At 34.1% G+C, this 22090-nt stretch overlaps 1 long non-coding RNA gene across 1 annotated transcript; it reads left to right on the top strand.

Moving 5' to 3' along the window:
* The first annotated feature begins 11580 nt into the window (after positions 1-11580).
* On the top strand, positions 11581-15253 carry LOC104223023 (uncharacterized). Its single transcript, XR_011406076.1, has 4 exons — positions 11581-11723; positions 11866-11920; positions 12061-14680; positions 14856-15253. It is a non-coding gene; the product is annotated as an uncharacterized lncRNA (long non-coding RNA).
* Positions 15254-22090: the final 6837 nt, after the last annotated feature.

Raw genomic sequence — 22090 nt, 5'->3', positions numbered from 1 at the left:
AGGTAAGGTCCTCTCTTTTACTTTGGTTTTATTTTATTTTAAGATCATGATGAGATATTAGTGATTCACTAACTCGTAATGTGCAAAAAAATTGTGTCCGGTCTTTTTTCTTTTGTTATTTGAAGAAAGTTCAATATGAATAGTTGAAGCAATTTAACATTGCATGGATGAATAATTGCATGTTTATGGTATATATTTGTTTCTATTATATATCATCCATAAGATCACTATAGTCTTGAGTACATTGTTGTCATTATTTGATGCAAATATTTTTTCCTGTTGCATGAGAATCCATTATAATAAAATTGAACATATTGGAGAAAGCAGTCCACTTTATAGCATTGTACAGCTCATCAGTAGTAATTGCTCTAATAATAAACAATTTAATTTTATGAACACTTTATGGGTTTTTTGCGTTCACGGGGAAGATAATGCATTGTTTGACTACAGATGAAGAAAAAGTATAGCTGATCGATCATTCTATGCAAGGGAAGATATAGGTTGTTTATCTGCAAATTCTTCTGTTAATCAAATTGAGGTGCAAGTGTATTGCTCTATCGTCTAGATAACTTGTTGTATAGGGATTCTATTTGAATTAAGGAAGAATGTGGCAACATGCACTTTAATTAGGAGGTAGAAATTATCATTATTTTCGTAGGAAAAAAAAAAGAAGTTCTTATTATTCACAAGGCATCTTGTGGATGCTCTATTTACAGCAAGAACATTAGTCACCCATTAAATTTAGCTTCTATTTACAATCTAAGAATTTTAGAAGCTACTATTTTCTATTTTCATGTATGATGAAATATTTCTATTTATTTACTTCTTAGGTGAGAATATTATTGTATAAAGCTTACGAAGTATTTTTATTTTCTTCAGATTGTTAACACTCAAATATGTCGGAAAATTTTACCGGACGAAATAATGCTAAGTGGGATGATGATGCCCATGTTAAATTTGTTGAGCTGTGTGAATAACAGAAAAGAAAAGGAAATAGACCTAATAGTTATTTGTCTAAAGATGGATGGAATAATATGGTTAATGAGTTCAATAAGAAGACTAGAAGAACTTATGAAATAAAAAAAATGAAAAATCATTTGTCACCACCCGGAATTATCACCTTCGGAACTGTGATGGCGCATAACATTTCACTTGCTAGGCAAGCCAACGTTAGAGAATTCACAAATTATCTTTAGCCAATTTTTAATAATAGAAATAATTAAGCTAAACAGAATCTAAAACAGAGTTTGCGGAATATTATAAAACTCATAATATCTGATACATTTAGGATCTGGAGTCACAACTCATGAGTTATTATGATTTGCTACAAATAGAGTCTGAAAGAAAATATACTATTCTAAAGGAAAAGAAACATCCAAATAACAAGACTAGGAAGAGACTCCAGGGTCTGTGAATGCCAGCAGATCTACCTTTGGTCTCCTGACGATCAAGTCCAGCTGCTAACGTCACGATCAGCTAGGGTTGGTACTGAATTCTGCATAGAAGTGCAGTGTGTAGTATCAGTACAACCGACCCCATGTACTGGTAAGTGTCGAGTCTAACCTCGACGAAGTAATGACGAGGCTAAGACAAGACACCCAATGATAAACCTGTACAGATAACAGTATATGTACAAATAACAACAAATAAACACTAGACAAGTAATATCGGGAAGGGGACATGCTGAGGGGAATATAAGAGGAGGGAATCACGACACCAGTGATAACTATAACAGCCAGTATACCTTGAACCAATGAAAACCATTAAACACAGTAAGGAAAAGTGTACGGCATCACCCTTCGTGCTTTTACTCTCAACCTCATAGTGGAACAATGAAACTGCACGGCATCACCTTCGTGCTTTTACTCTCAACCTTACAATATAAATCAACATATATGATATGGCATCATCCTTCGTGCATTATCTCTGACAACATGGCACGGCATCACTCTTCATGCATTAACACTTACAATATGGCACGACATCACCCTTCATGCATTAACACTATCCTAACTATAGAGTAATAAACAAATAACAATAGGGAGATGGAAATAACATGAATAACCCTTACTTCAAGATTTGGTTCTACAATACCAACCTCAACTTTGAATCAATACTCAATTATCGCCAAAAGATCCGTAAACATCATAAGAACGGGCAATTTAACAATACTAGTCTAAACATGGATATCAGGAACAAAGGAAACAATAATTGCAAGAACCCAAGTCCCACCTACATGCTTTAACCCGACAACAATGCATAAGTACTCGTCACCACACATATACGTTGTACCCAACACCTAAACACGTGGAAAATAGACAAACAATACATATTCCCTCAAGTAAAGGTTAACCACGACACTTACCTCACTCCAAAGACCAAACTCAAAACTCAACCACCGCTTTGCCTTTCAAACAAGCATCTGAACCAATAGAATCTAGCAATTTACCAACCAAACGATTCAAATTAAGCTTTAGGAACTCCCACGATTGTAAAGAATTCAATTTAGGCCATTATTAAAAAAGTCAACACCCAGGCACGCTTGGTCCAAATCTGAAATTCAGACCAAAACCCGATTACCCATTCCGTCTAAGTCATATTTACCCGGATGTTGATGTCGTATTTGCGACCTGGGCTTCGGAAATGTGAAGGAACCATCGCAAATGTGAAGTCCTTCACACTTTTGCTGCATTCCCAAATGTGAAGGTTAGTTCGCAAATGTGAACATGACTCTCTGCAATTGCGACCCTATGATCGCATTTGCGATCACTGCCTTTCCCAAACACACTTCGCAAATGCGAAGTATGTTTCGCAAATGCGAAGTATGTTTCGCAAATGCAAAAACTATGGCCCAACTACTATTCGCATTTGCGATGAGTAGCTCGCAAATGCGAGACTGATGTGTTCGTAAATGTGATCTTTGATCTCGCAAATGCGAGATCAGAGGTCAGTTCCCAGAAATTGCAGATACCAGCAAATGTTCTAAGTCCAATATCACTTTGTGGCCTATCCGAAACTCACCCCCGAGCCCTCGGGGCTCTAAATCAAAAGTGCATACAAGTCTAAAAACATCATACAAACTCTCTCCCGCAATCAAAGCGTCAAAATAACACCTAGAACTACGAATTGAATACCAAATCAAATGAAATTTTCAAAAAAGTTTTGAAACTTCTATTTTCACAATCGGGAGTCTGAATCACGTCAAACCAACTCCTTTTCTCACCAAATTTCACAGACAAGTCATAAATATTGTATTGATCTATACCGAGTTCTGGAACTAAAATACGGGCACGATATCCAAAAAGTCAAACCTTGGTCAAACATCTCTATTTCACTAAGCCTTTAACTTTTAAATTTCGACAAAGTCTTATATCTCGGACTAGGGACTTTCGAATTCGATTTCAGACATATGCTCAAGTTCTAAATCACGATACGGACCCACACTACAACAAATGTGATTTTTAACGACGAAATTATTAGCTACGACGAAAAATTCGTCACTAATTGTTTATTTTCTGTGAAAAAAGTTACTTTTTGTATACAAATACACGAGCCACATAGTTTTAGTGACGAAATGTTAATTTTGTAGCAAAGTTTTGTCTACAAAAGTTTCCCTCCAAAAATATGGTGGCGCCATTTTTTTAGGCAGTCTTTAGCTACAAAGTAAAATTATTAGTGGCGAATTATATTTGTCACTGATCCACTAAATTATTAGTAACAAAAAATTATTCGTCTTGAAAAATAGTTACATTTAGGCACGAACATTTTTCGTCACCAAAAATAGATGATTAAATAACGACAAATCGAATTTGTAGTAAAATAAAGTGAACTTTGGCTACGAATTTTTGTACTTAACTGTGACCATTATTTTTGTCACTAATAATCTAAAAATTTTGTGACAATCTTTAAATTATCTTTATGTAATCTGACATTTTGCTACAACAAGGTTTTATCTGAAAATAATACAATGTTTAAAAGGGCTACAAAATAAAATCGTCATAAATTATTCAATTTTCAGTGACAAATCACATTTCATATTTAAAAACGCACGAGTCACATGTAGTTTGGTAATTAAGTATAATTTTTGCAGGGACAATAAATATATCATGGATATTCAAATTTTCAAATTTTCTTTTCAAATTTTCTCCATACGTGCTCGTTAGGTTTGTATATTTCTTTTTTTTTTTCCTTAAATATAATTTATCATTTAAATTAGATTTGAATAAATTTATTACTAGTAAAGATTTATAAAATTATGAGAAATAAATATATCAGCAACATTCTATGTTAGATATAATTATAATTGCCATCAATAATTTATATGCTAGATATTACAATTGATTTTCTAAATTGTCAATGAGCTAATATTTTAATTCTGATAATTTAGGATCTTAGTAAAAATAAAAGTAAAAGTATAGAGAAAGAATAAAACAATTAATTCCAGATAATTTAATTATTTTAGCAAAACAAATAGAGAAATTATTTTGTGAAAAAAATATTTTTCGATCCTCTGGTATATATAATAGTATGTCCATTACCCTTTAGTCAATAACTACTTTTATAAATTTATGTACCAAATTTTAAATACACATTCTAATTAGCATAATGATTGTGTATAAATTATTTCAATATTCATAATTGTTATAGTATACTCAATATTAAATTCTAAAGATACTTTCAAAATGATAATTAACAATTGCATGTCAAATAGCGTAGTTTAATAATATTTATATAATTTTTTAAAATTGTACATACATTAATGGGGTATATGCACATAGCGCGTACCTAAAACTATTATCTATATTTGTAGTTATACTATAGTAAAAACACTATAGTATGCCACTGTCAACAAAAAAACTATCCACACATCAATGTATGCCACTTGTGGAGAGAATTATTGCAAGAATCAAGTGCTGGACCACCAATTTTTTATCATACAGTGGCAGATTGCAGTTGATCAAGAGTGTATTGTTCGAAATGCAAACGTATTGCGCACAGGTTTTCTTACTACCAAAGAAGATACTACACATGGTTACTACTGCGTGTAGGACATTCTTATGGACGGGAACCAATGAACCATCAAAAAGAGCTCTAGTATCATGGAAAAAATTGTGTATTCCAGGTTCAACTGGTGGACTAGGTATTCTGGACTTCTACTCATGGAACAAGGCTGCTTTGTGCAAGCTCCTATGGGCCATCAATGCAAAAAAGAACATCTTATGGGTAAAATGGATTCACAACTTTTATATAAAGAGGAGGAATGTCATCACAATGCCAACTCCAAAACAAGCTTGCTGGATTATTCGAAAGGTATTTGATACAAGAGAATGGTTTGGGATTGTGAATACTTCTGGAGATGTCAATAAGTACTGTAAACAAGGAAAATTTAGCATCAAGAAAGTATACATAGCTGCAAGGCCTCAATTCCAGAAAACTCCATAGAAGAGACTTGGGCTGGGAGATGATACTATACCAAGACATCAATTCATTCTGTGGTTAACTCTCAATCAAAGACTGACAACAGTTGATCGATTGGCAAAATGGAAGATAGATGTGCCAAAGGACCGTGTACTATGTACCAGTCAAAAGGAAGAAACGCTTGATCATCTCTTCTTTGAGTATGAATATGCAAAATCGATATGGGCAATACTATTAAACTGGTTGGGGGAAAGATACTCAATTGAAAGCTGGGAAAAGGAATTACAGTGGCTAACTAAGAGAACTAATAATGGTAGACCAAAAGCTCGAGTTATGGTATTTTTATTTGCAGCAACAATCTACTACACATGGCTGGAAAGGAACAACAGAAGGTTTCAAAAACAATACACTCCACAACCTATGCAGGAAGAATCCGAGAGATTGTACTGCAGCTGCATATCAAAGGCCAAAAAAGGAGTAAATGGAAGACCTTGTTAGAACGGTTAAATAGATTTCCTACTTGAGACAATGTATAGAATATTAGTCTGTTAGGAAAATATATGGAATCGTAGTACAATAACAGTAGTATTGTAAAGGGTCTAACTCTAGAGTCCCATGGGCTAGCGGATGTACATATTTTCACTAGTTAAATATAAAAATTTTGTTTTGACCCAAAAAAAGCACTAAGCTTTTTAGCAAAATATCTTTTTTACTTTTTTACCCTTTATAAATAGATTTCATATTGGACAAAATTGTAATTTAATTTTATTTAGAACTTTGAAATAACTAAAATATAATTTCTTAAATCTTTCCTTACTTGAATCATGTAGAAATTTTGATATTTAGGACTTTCAAATTAATTAAAATTTTACCTTATATTAAATTTTTTCTTGTTTGAAATACATAGGACTCCTAATATTAGAATTTTATAATCGAATAAGAATTCCTAATGGTATGTCATACCTCTCAAACACATGATTTATTTTAATAATTTGATATGAGATACCTTGGTAAATTGTGATACGTGATCATTAAGGCTGTATTGTGGTCCGGGCCTGGCCCAGGACCGACCCAGGACAACGGGCCAAACGGGCCGGTTCAACCGGGCCTTGGCTCTAGTAGTGTAAAAGCCCGTGGTGGGCCGGTTCAACACATTTAGCCTGTGAGCCCGGGACCGTTAAGCCCGGGACTGGCAGGCGGGCTTGGGCCGGTTCAACCGAGCCCACGGGCCTAACGGGCTCCAACGGCTAATTTTTCTAAAAAAAAAAAATAAATTAAAAAAAGACCAACGGTCAGATTTTTAAAATCTAGCCGTTGGCCTTCAAAATTTATCCGTTGGCCACTTTAAAAAATAGTCATTTAGCCCCCAAACTTTGCTTTAACCCCAAACTTTTTATAATTACACTTTTTTCCAATTCTCAACTATAAATACCCCCCCATTCTTTCATTTTTACTCACAAATTTATCAATCTCTCTCAATCTCTCTCTAATTTTCTTCTATAATTGCTTGCTTTATTATTACAATTTCGTGAAAAATTGTGAAGTTGGTGAATTGAAGTATTCAAGTCTTCAAGTCTTCAACGATATTCAATTTTCAAGAAGTTTTTCGTCAATTCGGTAAACGCGTTCCAACTCTTAAATTTTAATATTATAGTTTTGTTAGTTTTATTTATTATAATTATGATTAATATGGCATTTTCTTTGAAAAATATTTTTGGTGGTAAGGGTAAGGGAAAATCTAAAATTGGTGAATCTAGTCGCCAAGCTACTACTCTTCCCCCGGCTCCCTGACCCAGACCTGTTACCCGTCCTCCTCCACCCATTATTCTTGATAGCGATAATCCTTGTTTTTAATTTTTCAATAGTCAATTTTGCCAGGATGTTGCACCGGGTCAACAATTAAATGTAGAAGTTATGAATGCTCTTTATCCTAATGAAACTATCTTTGAAAATGATGAGGAAAATGATGATTTAGATGAAACACAACCGGATTTAGATGATACACCTACTAGTCCTGTTAATAACCCTACTAGTCCTGTTAATAACCCAACTAATGTCCCGCCTGACCCTCCTGTAGTAACCCCTACTTTTAATAGACAACCTTCTAAACGGCCCGAAACATCTCTGATTTGGCATTTTTTTACTCAACTAAGAGAACAAAATAAGGCTAAGTGTAAAACCTGTGGGTCTCAACTAGTTCATAAATTTACTGGAGACCGTAGCGGTACGGGTAGTTTGACTAGACACATAAAGAAACACCCTAGAGATAAAGCTAGATATCTTTAAATGAAAGCTGCGCAAGAGGGGACAAGTGTAGATACTACGGTTAACCCTAGTACAAGTTCAAATCTAGTTCAATCGGGAATTACCACTGTTACCGGTGGCATTTTATATTATGATCCAAATAAAGTTCGTGAAGAATTGACAAAAATGGTTACTGTTATGTGCTTACCCTATAGTTTTCCTTTTAACCCTCATTTTTGTGCATTATATTAGAAGAGTTTTTAATCCTACTTATAAAGGAAGGCCTCGCGCAACCGTAAAGAGCGATATTTATAAATATAAACATGAATATGAACAATATTTGCGCTATTTATTTACTCATATAGATTGTCGCATTGCTATTACTACTGATATTGGTAGAAGTGGTAATGACTGTGATTATCTAACTGTTACAAGTCATTGGATAGATGAGGAGTGGATAATGCAAAAGCGCATTATTGCTTATAGAATAATTAATTCACGCCACACAGGTAAGTTTATTGCTAACACAGTTGCAGATATTTGTAAATATTTTTGCATTAGAGATAAAATTATGTCGGTTTCAATAGATAATGCTTCTAGTAACACTAATGCTATAGGCTTGCTTACAACTACACTAAATCCTGCATTTAGTAATATTTTTCATGTTAGATGTATTTGTCATATTTACCATTTAATCGTCGGTGCTGGTATGAAAGTTTTAAATGTAGAAATTGAAAAGGTTAAAATGGCTCTTAATTGGCTTTTTTATTCAAACCGTAGAAGTAGACTTAGAGACTATTTTAAAAAATGTGATGAATTTGGCCTTAGAGAAAGAAAGGTTCCTAAACCTTGTCCGACTAGATGGAATTACATGTATGAAAGTTTAGTTGTTGCATATGAATATAGGAACCCAATAAGCGCAACGTATAATGCTCGTGTAGGTGATGGTGATGATGATGATGATGAGCACCTTACAAATCAAGATTGGAGTAATGTTAAAATGCTTGTAGACTTTTTAGAACAATTTCATATTGCTACAAATGAATTATCTGGCCAATATTATCCTACTATTTCTAACTGTTTAGTTTATATTGCAGCACTTGTAGATTTATTTACTCAATTTTCAGAGGGTGGAGTAATTTATCAAGAAGCTATTAATTCTATGAAAGCTAAGTTTAAAAAATACTTTTTCCCTATCCCCCCTATTTTTGGTATTGCTGCATTGTTAAATCCTACAATGAAATTAGGAGGTCCTCGCTTTTGGTATTCAAAAATTTATAACGCTTTATCACTTTCAGCTGAGGAATTTGCTACACTTGGAGATGCAAAAGCCTCAATTAAAATAAATACTCAAACAATTTATAATGCTTATCAACTTGCCTTAGATCAAGCTAGACCAAATGTTCCAACTCCTACTTCGTCTAGTTCGCAAGCATCTAAAAGAACTGCGGGCCCAAAAGCCCTTAGTTCTTGGACGGAGTTCAGGGGTTCTCAAGGTGATAATTTTGGTGATAGTTCACAACTAAATGAGCTTCAAGTTTATTTATCGCAGGGACTTGAATCAGAGAATCCCGACGGCTCCTTCGATGTTTTGGAATGGTGGAAGGACAAACAAAAACACTATCTGGTTCTTTCAAGGATGGCTCGAGATATTTTAAGTGTTCAAACTTCAAAAGTGGCATCCCAGAGCGCATTCAGTCAAACGAGACTTCAAATCGGTGATCATAGAGCGTCTATGAGGGAGAGCTTGGAAAAATCAGTACTCTTCAGAGATTGGATCCGTTCGGAAAGAAGAAATTTTGGACTTGCAGAATCACAACCGGAGATAGATGAAGCTTATGAAGAAATGCTAGCGGAACTTGCGTAGGATGCTGCTTCGTCCGGAAGCGGTGATGAACAAGCTTCTTTTCCACCACCACCAACGGAAATTCCTCCGGACCTTGAAGGATTTATGAGATTTGCTAGAGATAATACATAGACTAACATGTAACTTGTATTTTGGCACATCTTCCTTAGTTTTTTTTCCTTTTAATGGTGGTATTAGTACCTTGTTGTGCTCATTCCATTGAGAGGAGGAAAACTAAGAAAGATATTGTCATTCTTTGTTAATGTCATAATAGTAAAATATATAAGACATTCCCTTGAATATTTCTTTGCAATTTATTTTGTGTTTAAACTTGATATAATATATATATTATATATCTAATACATATAAACTATATATATATATATATATATATATATATATATATATATATATATATATATATAAGGCAATACATACTATATATACTATATATATTTATATAGCTATATATAAGCAATTTATACTAGTATATACATATATAGTTTACAAGAAAGTGCCTTAGATTACAAATAGCCTATATATATATATATAAGGCAATATATATTACATAAGGCAATATATAATTATATATACACATAATACACCCTTATATATACATACTATACATACTATATATACTATATATATTTATATAGCTATATATAAGCAATTTATACTAGTATATACATATATAGTTTACAAGAAAGTGCCTTAGATTACAAATAGCCTATATATATATATATATACACACACATATATATATAAGGCACTATATATATCTCTAATACATATAAACTATATATATATATATATATATATATATATATATATATATAATTATATATTGCCTTATGTAATATATATTGCCTTATATATATATATATATATATATATATATATATATATAAGGCAATATATAATTATATATACACATAATACACCCTTATATATACATACTATACATACTATACATACTATATATACTATATATATTTATATAGCTATATATAAGCAATTTATACTAGTATATACATATTTAGTTTACAAGAAAGTGTCTTAGATAAAAAAAAATTAAAAAAAATAGTCTGGAACGGAAAAAGCCCGTTTAGGCCCGCGGACCCAGCCCATTTAGCCCGGGACCATGTTGGCTTAGAACCACCGCGGGCCGGTTCCACACATTTGGCCCGTTAGGCCCGGGACCGCCTCAGCCCCATGCTCGTTTGGCCCGGGCCCGGACCACAATCATTGACAAATTGTGATTCCAAATTATTACGCAGTACTAAATACCCAATTAAAGAATTGATTAACTCTAATAATAAGTCGTGATAAACTTATTCAAGTAATTTTCTGCTTAATATTATCTATTTAAAATTTATTATTTATCAGCAATATTAATTATCCTTGATTATGAATGCAATTTAATTTGTAATTTTCTCCTTTAAATTTTTTTTATGTAAATTGAGAAATTAACTAATTAGCAAAAGAATACAGTTCAGTTTTTCAAATTTATCATATAATTAAAATTACTTAATATTTAAAACTTGGTATGAGATAATATTAAGAATTTGAATCAACAAAAATAATGTTGAGAACAAATAATTAAGTCTTTGAAATAACTTATTAGGTAAAAAATTCAATTGGATTCTTTTCCAAATTCATCGCATAAATAGAATTACTTTTTAATTTAGCGAACTCTTAATATAATATTACGACACAGATTGATAATGGTGCTAATATGAAGCAACATTGATGAAATAGTAGGCAATAAAATGTATCCTAAATCAGTTTTCTTTTTACTTCTTTTTGCATTCATTTAAATTAATTCAACATGAGTCATTTTAGAACTTTGTGTTGTTACTTATCATTTTCATTCCCAATTTTAAAAGTCCAAAAAATCACTTTATCAATTTGAAGTAAATTAGTTCTATTTCTCAAATAGTGAAAAAAAAAAGAAATAAAAAGAAAGTTAAATGACAATATTGGACACATCATCCCCAACTTTACTTCACACACTAGGGAGTCATTAGGTAATTCGATTAAATTTTTCAGATGCCCGCTTATTTACCCAAGTTCAGAAGTTATGAATATCAGTTAGGGCTCAATTCCCGCGCCTCTAACTCAGGAAATCTTTCAGCAGAGCAACTGAGCAAGTTGCGGACGCCCCCTCTTCATCATCTTCTATACAGGGCAAGTCGCCACAATCGGAACAACAAAGGTTTGTTCTTCGTCATACATTCCCCTTTCCTTTTTCAAGATGCTGGTTTTGTTTGGGTACAAAGAGATTTTCATATACTAATTTGTTATATTAATATGGTTCTAAATCCTGAAACAATTCTGTTTTGTTTCCAATTTGTCAGCGAACAGATGGATTATGGTTTCGATTATACGTTTGAACAATTGAATAGTCCCGAGGTCTGAGGCTGAGAACCTTTTTACTTATTAGAAAAAGTTTATAGGGGTTTCACTTCATTTACATACAATTTCATCCAGAAAATTCCTATTTCTTAATTTTAAAGTATCGTTGAATCTCTTATATCTTATCGTTTGCACAGGTCAAGATGGTGGCAAACGGATAGGTCTTAGATTTGTCTAGGTGAAGTAAATTTCCAACTCTTATTTACTTTGATGATATAATTTCTATAGATGAGATATATAGTTTTTGTGTGTTCTAGGACCTCCACACTGGGAGGCTGAAGGGTATTTGTATAAAGACCGATGGGCTCTATCTATTGACTCCTATAACTTTTGGTAGAGGATAAAATAAAGTTTTTATTCTCTGAATGTAAAAATAGATCAAGATACTTTGCAGCTTTACAACAAAAAGATGATACAACCATCAACAAGTTATGAAATAAATATTATATATTAGTGAATAAGTATATAGTATTGTAGTGAATAATTATGATATTGTGCTTTGAATAAGCAAGCAAAATTATCTTTTCCTATTAGGAATATTAGAGCAGACAATGTCTTAAACTTGATTCACATGAATGTATGGGGATCATTTAGAGTGGCAACATATGATGGAAATATATACTTTTGATTAGTCTATAATGACTTTGATTTATTTATTAAAATTGAAATCTGATGTGATTGTTGTGAATAAATTTTTTTGTTAATGCTACATACTTAGTTACGAGTAAGGATAAGGTGGTTAGGAATTACAATGGCTGAGTTCCTTAATTTAGAGTGTGTTGCTTTGTTCAATAGTCTTGGTATAATACATCAAGGATCCTGTCCTTACACGACCCTTCAGCCTCCCAGTGTGGAATATCTTTAACAAGAAAAATTCTAAAGGATTTTCTAGAACTAGATCATGCTCTCTGTTATAGTACATTTGTTGAAGATAGTTAATGTCAATTTGGAATCTGCTTTTCAACAATTGAGTTTCCAGCAACCAAGTATGACTAAAATTTTCTGACATTTCTTAGCTAGATGGAATGATGGCTTGTTCAGTAGTTAGTAGGACTTTGGATATCCAAATTTAGGCTATGATTTTTAGCCACAATGTGGAGAAAGTCATCTTTTTAATATGGCTTGCAATTTAGATACGGTCTTATATATCCGTCTGGAGAGCGAAGTTGTGAAAACTGTTGTTAATGATGTGCGTAGAAACAAGCAAATGGAGAACATTAAGCTATAATCCTAAATCTAAATCTGGGGATAGATAACTTGAGGTGGATTTGCTGTTGCATCTAGCATATTGGGTAACTCCTTTTCCCTTTTCAATATTCTCTTATACTCTCTCCTCTATTACAATACTCTTGTCTTTGGCAATTCTTTCTCTAGCTTCTCCTTCTATGTGACTCAATTGATCCTTCTAGCAGTTTTATTAGAATTTCTCACCTATACTACTGTTAATCATACGTACTCTGTTTGGAAAAAATTTTGAGTGATCTTTTGCTTGTTGGTTTGGCTGATGAAGTTAGAGTGCGAATAATGTAGAACACTAAAATGACATGGTAGTTAGTTGGAACATTATTCCATAATCTCAACTGTGAAGGAGATATTCTATGCAGATGGTTCTATGGATCAACAAGGTCTAGAAAGTTTATCCTTGGGTTGCAGCCATATTTCTGATACTAGAGTAGGCTACAAGTTATAGCTTTGTTAAATTCAGAGGTGGTATGGTCTTACTGCTAGTCTAGCCATTGCAAGTCTTTCCATTCCAAGATAAAGAGGGTGCTTGGAGGATTTTATACAATGAAATCAAGATAGTTAGGATTTTACAAGTTTGTTAAAAGAAAAACTTTCAACTAGTATGACAGGTTATTGGCTATTCAAAGATTGCAAATTAGCTCCTCACTACATATTATGTTAGTGTCTAGTAGCTTATAATCAACTCTAATTTTGTTATATTCTGTGATAAACCCTATTCATTCTTCTGTGGTGGAAGTAAGTTAAAGAGGATTTAGAAAAGATATCCACAGTTTTAAGTTCTCATCTTACAACGGTCTTGACTCTCAAATTTATGAAGGTATGAGGTCAGGCTGGTCAATTTATCAGTCAACTTCAACGTCCACATTAGATTTCTGGAAATATTTTTATTCATTTGCTTGCACTGATAGTTTTCTGTAACTAATGCTTCTTTAGAAACGGTTCATCTACGGTTACTGTCTTGCATTCGTGCTTTAAATTGCACAGACTTCTGAAACTTTTGCAGCGAAACTACCGTTTTTTCTTCATGTTTGTTTTCTCTACAACACTTCTTTGCATATATGTTTTTGGTTTCTGCTGGGTCTACATTAAGAGAATCATGGTTCTAGAAGACACAACCATATGGAAAGCAATGATCAAAACACCTGCCTCCGTTGTTCTGGTAGTATACACTTTTATATCAGTGTGGTTTGTTGGAGGTCTTACTGCTTTTTATCAATACCTCATAAGTACTAATCAGGTATGATCATCTATACCTTTGAAGAATCCATAGAATTAGAATCCAAGATCATTATGCTTCCCTTTGTTTAGCTAAGGTGGTTTGGATTTTGATGTGTACCAGGTGACATCTATTTTCTGGCTGCTGCAGGCTACTTATGAGAATTTTAGATACCAGTATGATTGGCGTGTCTCTTTGTTTAAACACCCAGATTCCCGCTTTGTTCTTTCTCTGATTTATGCCTTCATGGGCAGCTCAAAAAAAAAAAAAAAAATAGCCAGTGATTCACCTACATTGTAAGTCAATTATTCCAATATTCGTAGAAGTATATGCTTTTCTGCGAAAAGATAGACCAATGGAATTTATGTCTTCAATACAACTAAACTCTTTTTCCATTTTATTCATTCAACTTTTTTTATTTTTTAAAAAGTTCATATCATGTTGATATTCAATTTTATTTTGTCATTTCAGGTCATATGCTAAGATGTTCAGAAATTTGACATGTGGAAGACTTCACTATGATAAAGAGTTAGAGAAATTGTTATGTGTCGCACCTCCTTTTCTCCGCGCCCGCGGGGCGCGTGGGGAGTTTCTCCAATTGAAGGACAGTCGAAACGGGATTTATTTATTTGTTTTAGAGTCGCCACTTGGGAATTTTAAGGCGTCCCAAGTCACCAATTATAATCCCTGAATCGAGGAGAATATGACTCTGTTTATTATTCTGCGAACCAGAAATCCTGAGTAAGGAATTCTGTTAATTCGGAAGAAGGTGTTAGGCATTTCCGAATTCCGTGGTTCTAGCACGGTCGCTTAATTGTTTTTATTATTGGCTTAATTATCTTGATTTTTATTAAATACTTTTTGTTACATGATTTTTCTACCGCTTTTACTTATTGTGGTTAAGAAACCTTCTTTGAATCGAATTACGCGTACGTATATTCGTGTTAAAAAAAATGCGGAATTGTGTCACGCGTACGTGTACACAATAACTTTTGATAATAAATTTATTGAGCAATCATTTTTCGAAATTGTGTCGAATCAAGAATATTTGTTTTTCTTGAATAGTGAACCGTACATCTCGGTTTTTTATGAAATTGATTTAACGCCTTTGGAAAAATCCTTTTATCAAATATTCGTTCGAAATTGCGCGTACGCGTAATCCGAATTTTTTGCTTTTAAAAATATAATCAGGGTACGCGAACGTATCCCTAATCGCGCGACATATTTGTAATGATATTACGGTTTTTTCCATAAAATGTTTATTATATTATGAGGAATTTTCCTTTAAGATATCCTTAATTCTTGAAAAAGAATTCACAATTTATTGAATGTTGCCCATTGATTATAATTTCCGCATATAACATGTTTATCCAAGACTATTCAAATTCAAAGAACGGAATAAAAATATGATTAATACTATTTTAAACAAATATGACATATATATATATATATATATGCAGAAGAATAAATTGCATATGGAACTGAAAATAAATGATTCATAAAGGAAGGAAATATTTTCCGAGGATTTTCATTATTTACTTAATGCAAATTCTACTTCTAATTATCATTGGTATGAAGTGCGGCAATTTATACTTATACATCTCTTTTCATTCTTATATGCTTGCTTTTAATCTAATAGGCCTAATCACTTGGTTAATTTGTTTTATGAAGGTAGATAGACACCGAGCTATAATGGCCGAATTATTATACAAGTTAATTCAATAAAGTTACCTTACATGCAACTTAACTGTATATCGTATTCATAGCGTATTGTAATAAGCTACATCATATCGCCTTTCGCCCACTTTTATACACACATCTATTATCTTATCAACATCACCATCTTTACCTTATGTAACAATAAATATCACTACTATAATTATCTTGGCACTTCTACATCACTTCTTACTTAACCAACAACAAAATTTAAATAATGACCAACATTCATACCATATTCCCTACTTCGACAATTTAATATGATTGAACTAATGAGATAATGAGCTAATGTTATTACAAATCTTTATACGAACTTTCACAGCAAGACAATTAGCTCATAGCTATCAAATTGAATTCACTACTAATTAACTAACATAAAATAAAAATGAAATTTAAATTGATGAACTTGGACAAATAAAAACAGAATTTCAATTCGAACTTCATTGATGAGTCATGTTGAATCTCTTTCCAACTTAAAATTTAAAAGACATGTACCTGAAAATGGAGGTAGAAGAAATGAATTTCAGCAGTGACAACAGCAGCAAAGCAGCAAAATATATCAGTATTTCCACAGATTTGAGCCACAAAACAGGACCCGAGGAACCCAGATGCACAGGAGTAAAGCTTCTTAAAGAATTTCAGATTTTAAAACCCAGCAGTATCAACAAACAAGACCCGGACAGATTCCAGAAAAATAATGTTTCAGAATTTTTTTTTTCTATTATCTGTTTTCGACTCTATATCTATATGGGTGCTCTATTTTCTGTTTCTTTTTTCTGTTTTTCTTCTTTCTTTTCAGATTTTTGTTTCTGCTTCTGTGTGTTTTCCTCTCTTAATTTCTGTCCAGATTTCTCTCTCTCTCTCTCTCTCTTTTTTATAAAAAAAAAAACCTCTCCCTTAAGGTCTGTCCAGCTCCTGTATTTATACAGGGCTGGTTCTATACCAATTAGTATTGGAGGGACCCTTTATCCCTTTAACAACCAGAAAGTTTCCATTGAAACTTCTTTTTAATACTTTATGTGATCCTAACATGATTTTCAGCAGCCCCATTATCCCTTGTTCCCCCTTTATTACTTAAATATAGCCATTAACATTACATTATAATACACTAGCATTAACACCTGTTTTTTACTGTTTCATTCCCAGAAATGCCCCTGACCTACTGTTATTACTTGAAAAATCAGAACCCACTGTAAAACAGATTCTACAATCTGTATAGACTTAACTATCTTTCTGATTTACAGCTATAACCAATCCTATGATTTGGAGACAGTATATTACATTTCTAATGGCTGATTGACAAAAACTGAATTTAAACAGGGAATTCTCAACTGAATAAAAACAACCTTAACATTATACAGAACATGCAGGATTATTTCAACTGGAATTCAAAACTGAATTAAAAGCAAACAAATACAGGAGCATTGTCAATATACTGACAATGTCCCGTTTAGAAAACAACAATACAACATACATTTGAATTCACTAATTCATAAACAAACATGATTTAATTGACGAATACTAATCAATTGACTATTTACAACATTTGTCAATAATTAGTCTAAACAATAGAAGCAGACTGTTTCAGTCAACATTTTCAGAAATGAAAATTCGTAATATAACTAATCGACGAACTTAATCGAGTCGATTACACACATTGTAAACAATCACAACCAATAGAAACAATTCACATTCTGATCAAGTAGATAGGTAAGAAACAGAAATGACAGAATTAATCAAAACACAAATATAAAAAATTAACAAGCTATTAATACAGACAACAATACACGTAGAATACACAAAATAAATAGAAAAATACCTCTGAATTTTAATTTTATTCCGACTCGAACTCAACTTGGATTTCGGATTTTTTGTTTGAAATCAAACTGACCTTAGTCGAAGTATTTTCCACTGAAAATACTTCGACTAAGGTCGATTAAACCTCAATCTTCATCATAATCTGAACCGAATCCGGAAGTTTGGTATTTTTAGGGTTCTTAAAAACTCGATTTGGGATTTAACCATTTCTGGTCAGATTCGAGAAGAACCAAACATGACACAATGGTGAGGGTAGCCTAGGGGTCATTTGGTGTTAGTTTGAAACGGATCTGAGTTCGTCCTTGTTTGGTCCGAATCTTCAAAAGAAGATTCGAGAAGTTCAGAGCTGATTCGAACCAAACTAACTTCAGATCCATAACAAGGGTTGTTAGGGGAAGCCATGGTGTTAATTTGGGGCTGATTGGTTTAGATCAAGTTTTCAGGCCAACCTTCGATTTAAGATTCGAAGAGTTGTGGCCTGATTCGAAGGAAACTAAGGTTGGATTCGTGTAGGGGAGGTTCAGGAGGTCCTAGGGTGTTAAGTTGGTGACCAGCGGCGTTGATGCCGCCGAGTTTCAGGCGAAGGGGAATAGGGGCGGCTAGGGTTAGGGGTCTGTTTGGAACGATGATGAACAGGAGCGGAGAGGGGGGGGGTGTTCAGTTAGGGGTTGGGTAGAGGCTTGGGATTTATATAGGGGTGGGGTGGACTGGTATCGTCCGTTGGATCAAGTAGAATGGATGGCTGAGATCTACTCACTTAACCAAACGGTGTCGTTTGGTTTAGGTTAGGGGGACGGGTTGAACCGGGTATCGGATCGGGTAAGGGTCTTGGGTTAGGGTGATGAGATCTTGGCCGTTGGTTGGATTTAATCCAACGGCCCTTGATAAGGGGTAACCAAACGACGTCGTTTGATTCTGTTTTGAATTGGACCGGACATGGTCATTTGGATTGGGCCTGATTTTGTTTAGAAAATTTGGCCCAGATCCGTTTTTGCCCATTTAATTCCACTCTTTTTAATTTCCAATTTAATTCTTCAATTATTAAAATAAAAAAATTACTCCTTCAAAATATTAATCAACCTTTAACAATTTAACACATAGACAAAAATATTAATCACATAGTGAAACATTAAAATTAGAACAAACGCATATTTTTGTAATTTTATTTAAATTAACTTAATTAAATGCATACTTAAATCCTAGACGAAACATGTATTTTTATTTTAATTTTGTTTAATTATAACAAAGCAAACATTTTACGGACATAAACAAATATTTAACACCACGCAAATTCAGAAATTACACAGTAAAAGAAATTTATTTTGATTTATTTTGGAGCAGTTTTTCGTAAGGCAAAAATCACGTGCTCACAGCTGCCCCTCTTTGTGCGGAAACTCGAAGAGTTTTCGTACAAAGATAAAGTGAGCGGACACGAGCGATTTTTGCCCGTTCTAATACTCCGTGGGAAGCATTTTTTGAAAGATTTGACCGAACCTCTGCTTCGAAGGTTTCCTACATATCCTTGGCTATAAAGGAATCAGGTCAATGTAGTTCGGGAATTTTTGGTAGCTGGGACTACCATGGGACTGTGATGTTACTGCTGCTTCGTGCTGTTTTTACTGCTTGCTGACCTCCTTATTACACATTACTTTAAAGGAAATACAAAATTAAGCTAGATTATGGTACAGGAATTATAAAAATCTTATCTAGATCATGCCCTTGCGTTTCTTGTTGTCTTGATATCTTGGTGAATCTTGGGCATTTGGCTTATTTCGTATTCCTCTTGGAACTCTTGTTGTTTCTTGCTGGGGATTCTGTTGGGCTCCTCTGCATTATTGATCTTAAATGTGCTCCTTTCTCATATGAGCGGGCTTTTTGATTTCAACACTTCAATTTCATTCCCTCGTTCTTCAGGTGGGTGCCTTGACTGCTTCTTTTCTTTTTTCATCCTCATTCTCCAGGTGGACGCCTGACTTCTTCTTTCCTTCATCCTCATTCTCCAGGTGGACGCCTGACTTCTTCAATTTCTTCATCCTCATTCTCCAGGTGGACGCCTGACTTCTTTAATTTCTTTATCCTCATTCTCTAGGTGGACGCCTGACTTCTTCAATTTCTTTATCCTCATTCTCCAGGTGGACGCCTGACTTCTTCAATTTCTTTATCCTCATTCTCCAGGTGGACGCCTGACTTCTTTAATTCTTCATCCTTATTCTCCAGGTGGACGCCTGATTTCTTTAATTCTTCATCATTATTCTCCAGGTGGACGCCTGACTTCTTCTTTTCTTCATCCTCATTCTCCAGGTGGACGCCTGACTTCTTCAATTTCTTCATCCTCATTCTCCAGGTGGACGCCTGACTTCTTCAATTTCTTCATCCTCATTCTCCAGGTGGACGCCTGACTTCTTTAATTTCTTTATCCTCATTCTCCAGGTGGACGCCTGACTTCTTCAATTCTTCATCCTTATTCTCCAGGTGGACGCCTGATTTCTTTAATTCTTCATCCTTATTCTCCAGGTGGACGCCTGACTTCTTCTTTTCTTCATCCTCATTCTCCAGGTGGACGCCTGATTTCTTCAATTTCTTCATCCTTATTCTCCAGGTGGACGCCTGACTTCTTCAATTTCTTCATCCTCATTCTCCAGGTGGACGCCTGACTTCTTTAATTTCTTTATCCTCATTCTCCAGGTGGACGCCTGACTTCTTCAATTTCTTTATCCTCATTCTCCAGGTGGACGCCTGACTTCTTCAATTTCTCATCCTCATTCTCCAGGTGTACGCCTGACTTCTTCAATTTCTTCATCCTCATTCTCCAGGTGGACGCCTGACTTCTTCAATTTCTTTATCCTCATTCTCCAGGTGGACGCCTGACTTCTTTAATTCTTCATCCTTATTCTCCAGGTGGACGCCTGATTTCTTCAATTCTTCATCCTTATTCTCCAGGTGGACGCCTGATTTCTTTAATTCTTCATCCTTATTCTCCAGGTGGACGCCTGATTTCTTTAATTCTTCATCCTTATTCTCCAGGTGGACGCCTGACTTCTTCTTTTCTTCATCCTCATTCTCCAGGTGGACGCCTGACTTCTTCAATTTCTTCATCCTCATTCTCCAGGTGGACGCCTGACTTCTTCAATTTCTTTATCCTCATTCTCCAGGTGGACGCCTGACTTCTTTAATTCTTCATCCTTATTCTCCAGGTGGACGCCTGATTTCTTTAATTCTTCATCCTTATTCTCCAGGTGGACGCCTGACTTCTTCTTTTCTTCATCCTCATTCTCCAGGTGGACGTCTGACTTCTTCAATTTCTTCATCCTCATTCTCCAGGTGGACGCCTGACTTCTTTAATTCTTCATCCTTATTCTCCAGGTGGATGCCTGATTTCTTTAATTCTTCATCCTTATTCTCCAGGTGGACGCCTGATTTCTTCAATTCTTTGTCCTCATTCTCCAGGTGGACGCCTGACTTCTTCTTTACCAGGTATTTGCTAACACAAATACTGTTTTTGCCCCTGTTTTAAATCAAAGAAAACTTCGTTAGTTTAAAACAGGGTGGTTGGCTGTGGTATTCTTGCAGATGGTGATGTTTCTCTTCGTCTCTCTTTATTGCCTTGGAATGATTGAAAAGACTGTTTTGTCTTTGTAATTGATCCTTGACTATAGGATTCCCCTCTGTGTCTTTTTCCTTCAAAACCTTTCAACTGTAATCATATGCCTCTTTTGACTTTGCTGATCCACTTTTTATTTCATCTTTCTTACACCCGTATTTTATCTCCCACCTTTCGTGACTGTATTTTGTAACCTTGAATCTTGGTAATATACCTTGACATTCCTTCTTATTTGTTTGGAATAAAACTTATCTCAAAGCTTGGAGAAAGTAAGATTATTAGCAACGAAATACGCTGATTTCGACAATTATAGAATGAAAAGAAAAATCCAATTTTTGGATGACTGTTGGAAAAGGAATAAAGGACTTATCTGATTGGAATTACTGGCACCAATGATCAGGGTATGCATTTCGGATTAATCAACCCAGTCTTTTAATCAATCTCCTCTCAATTTGTCTCAAGGAGTTTTCACCGATAAATTTTCCTCATTTTTCACTTCTTCACTTCCTTTTCGCCTTATGGTGCCTGTGTGGGTTTTCACCTATAAGACTCTCTCATTTTACTTTTCTCT

Source organism: Nicotiana sylvestris, chromosome 3 (genome assembly GCF_000393655.2).
Source record: "Nicotiana sylvestris chromosome 3, ASM39365v2, whole genome shotgun sequence".
Taxonomy (NCBI): Eukaryota; Viridiplantae; Streptophyta; class Magnoliopsida; order Solanales; family Solanaceae; genus Nicotiana; species Nicotiana sylvestris.
The sequence above is the reverse complement of the archived record's forward strand: the minus strand, read 5'-3'. Positions and strand labels throughout refer to the sequence as shown.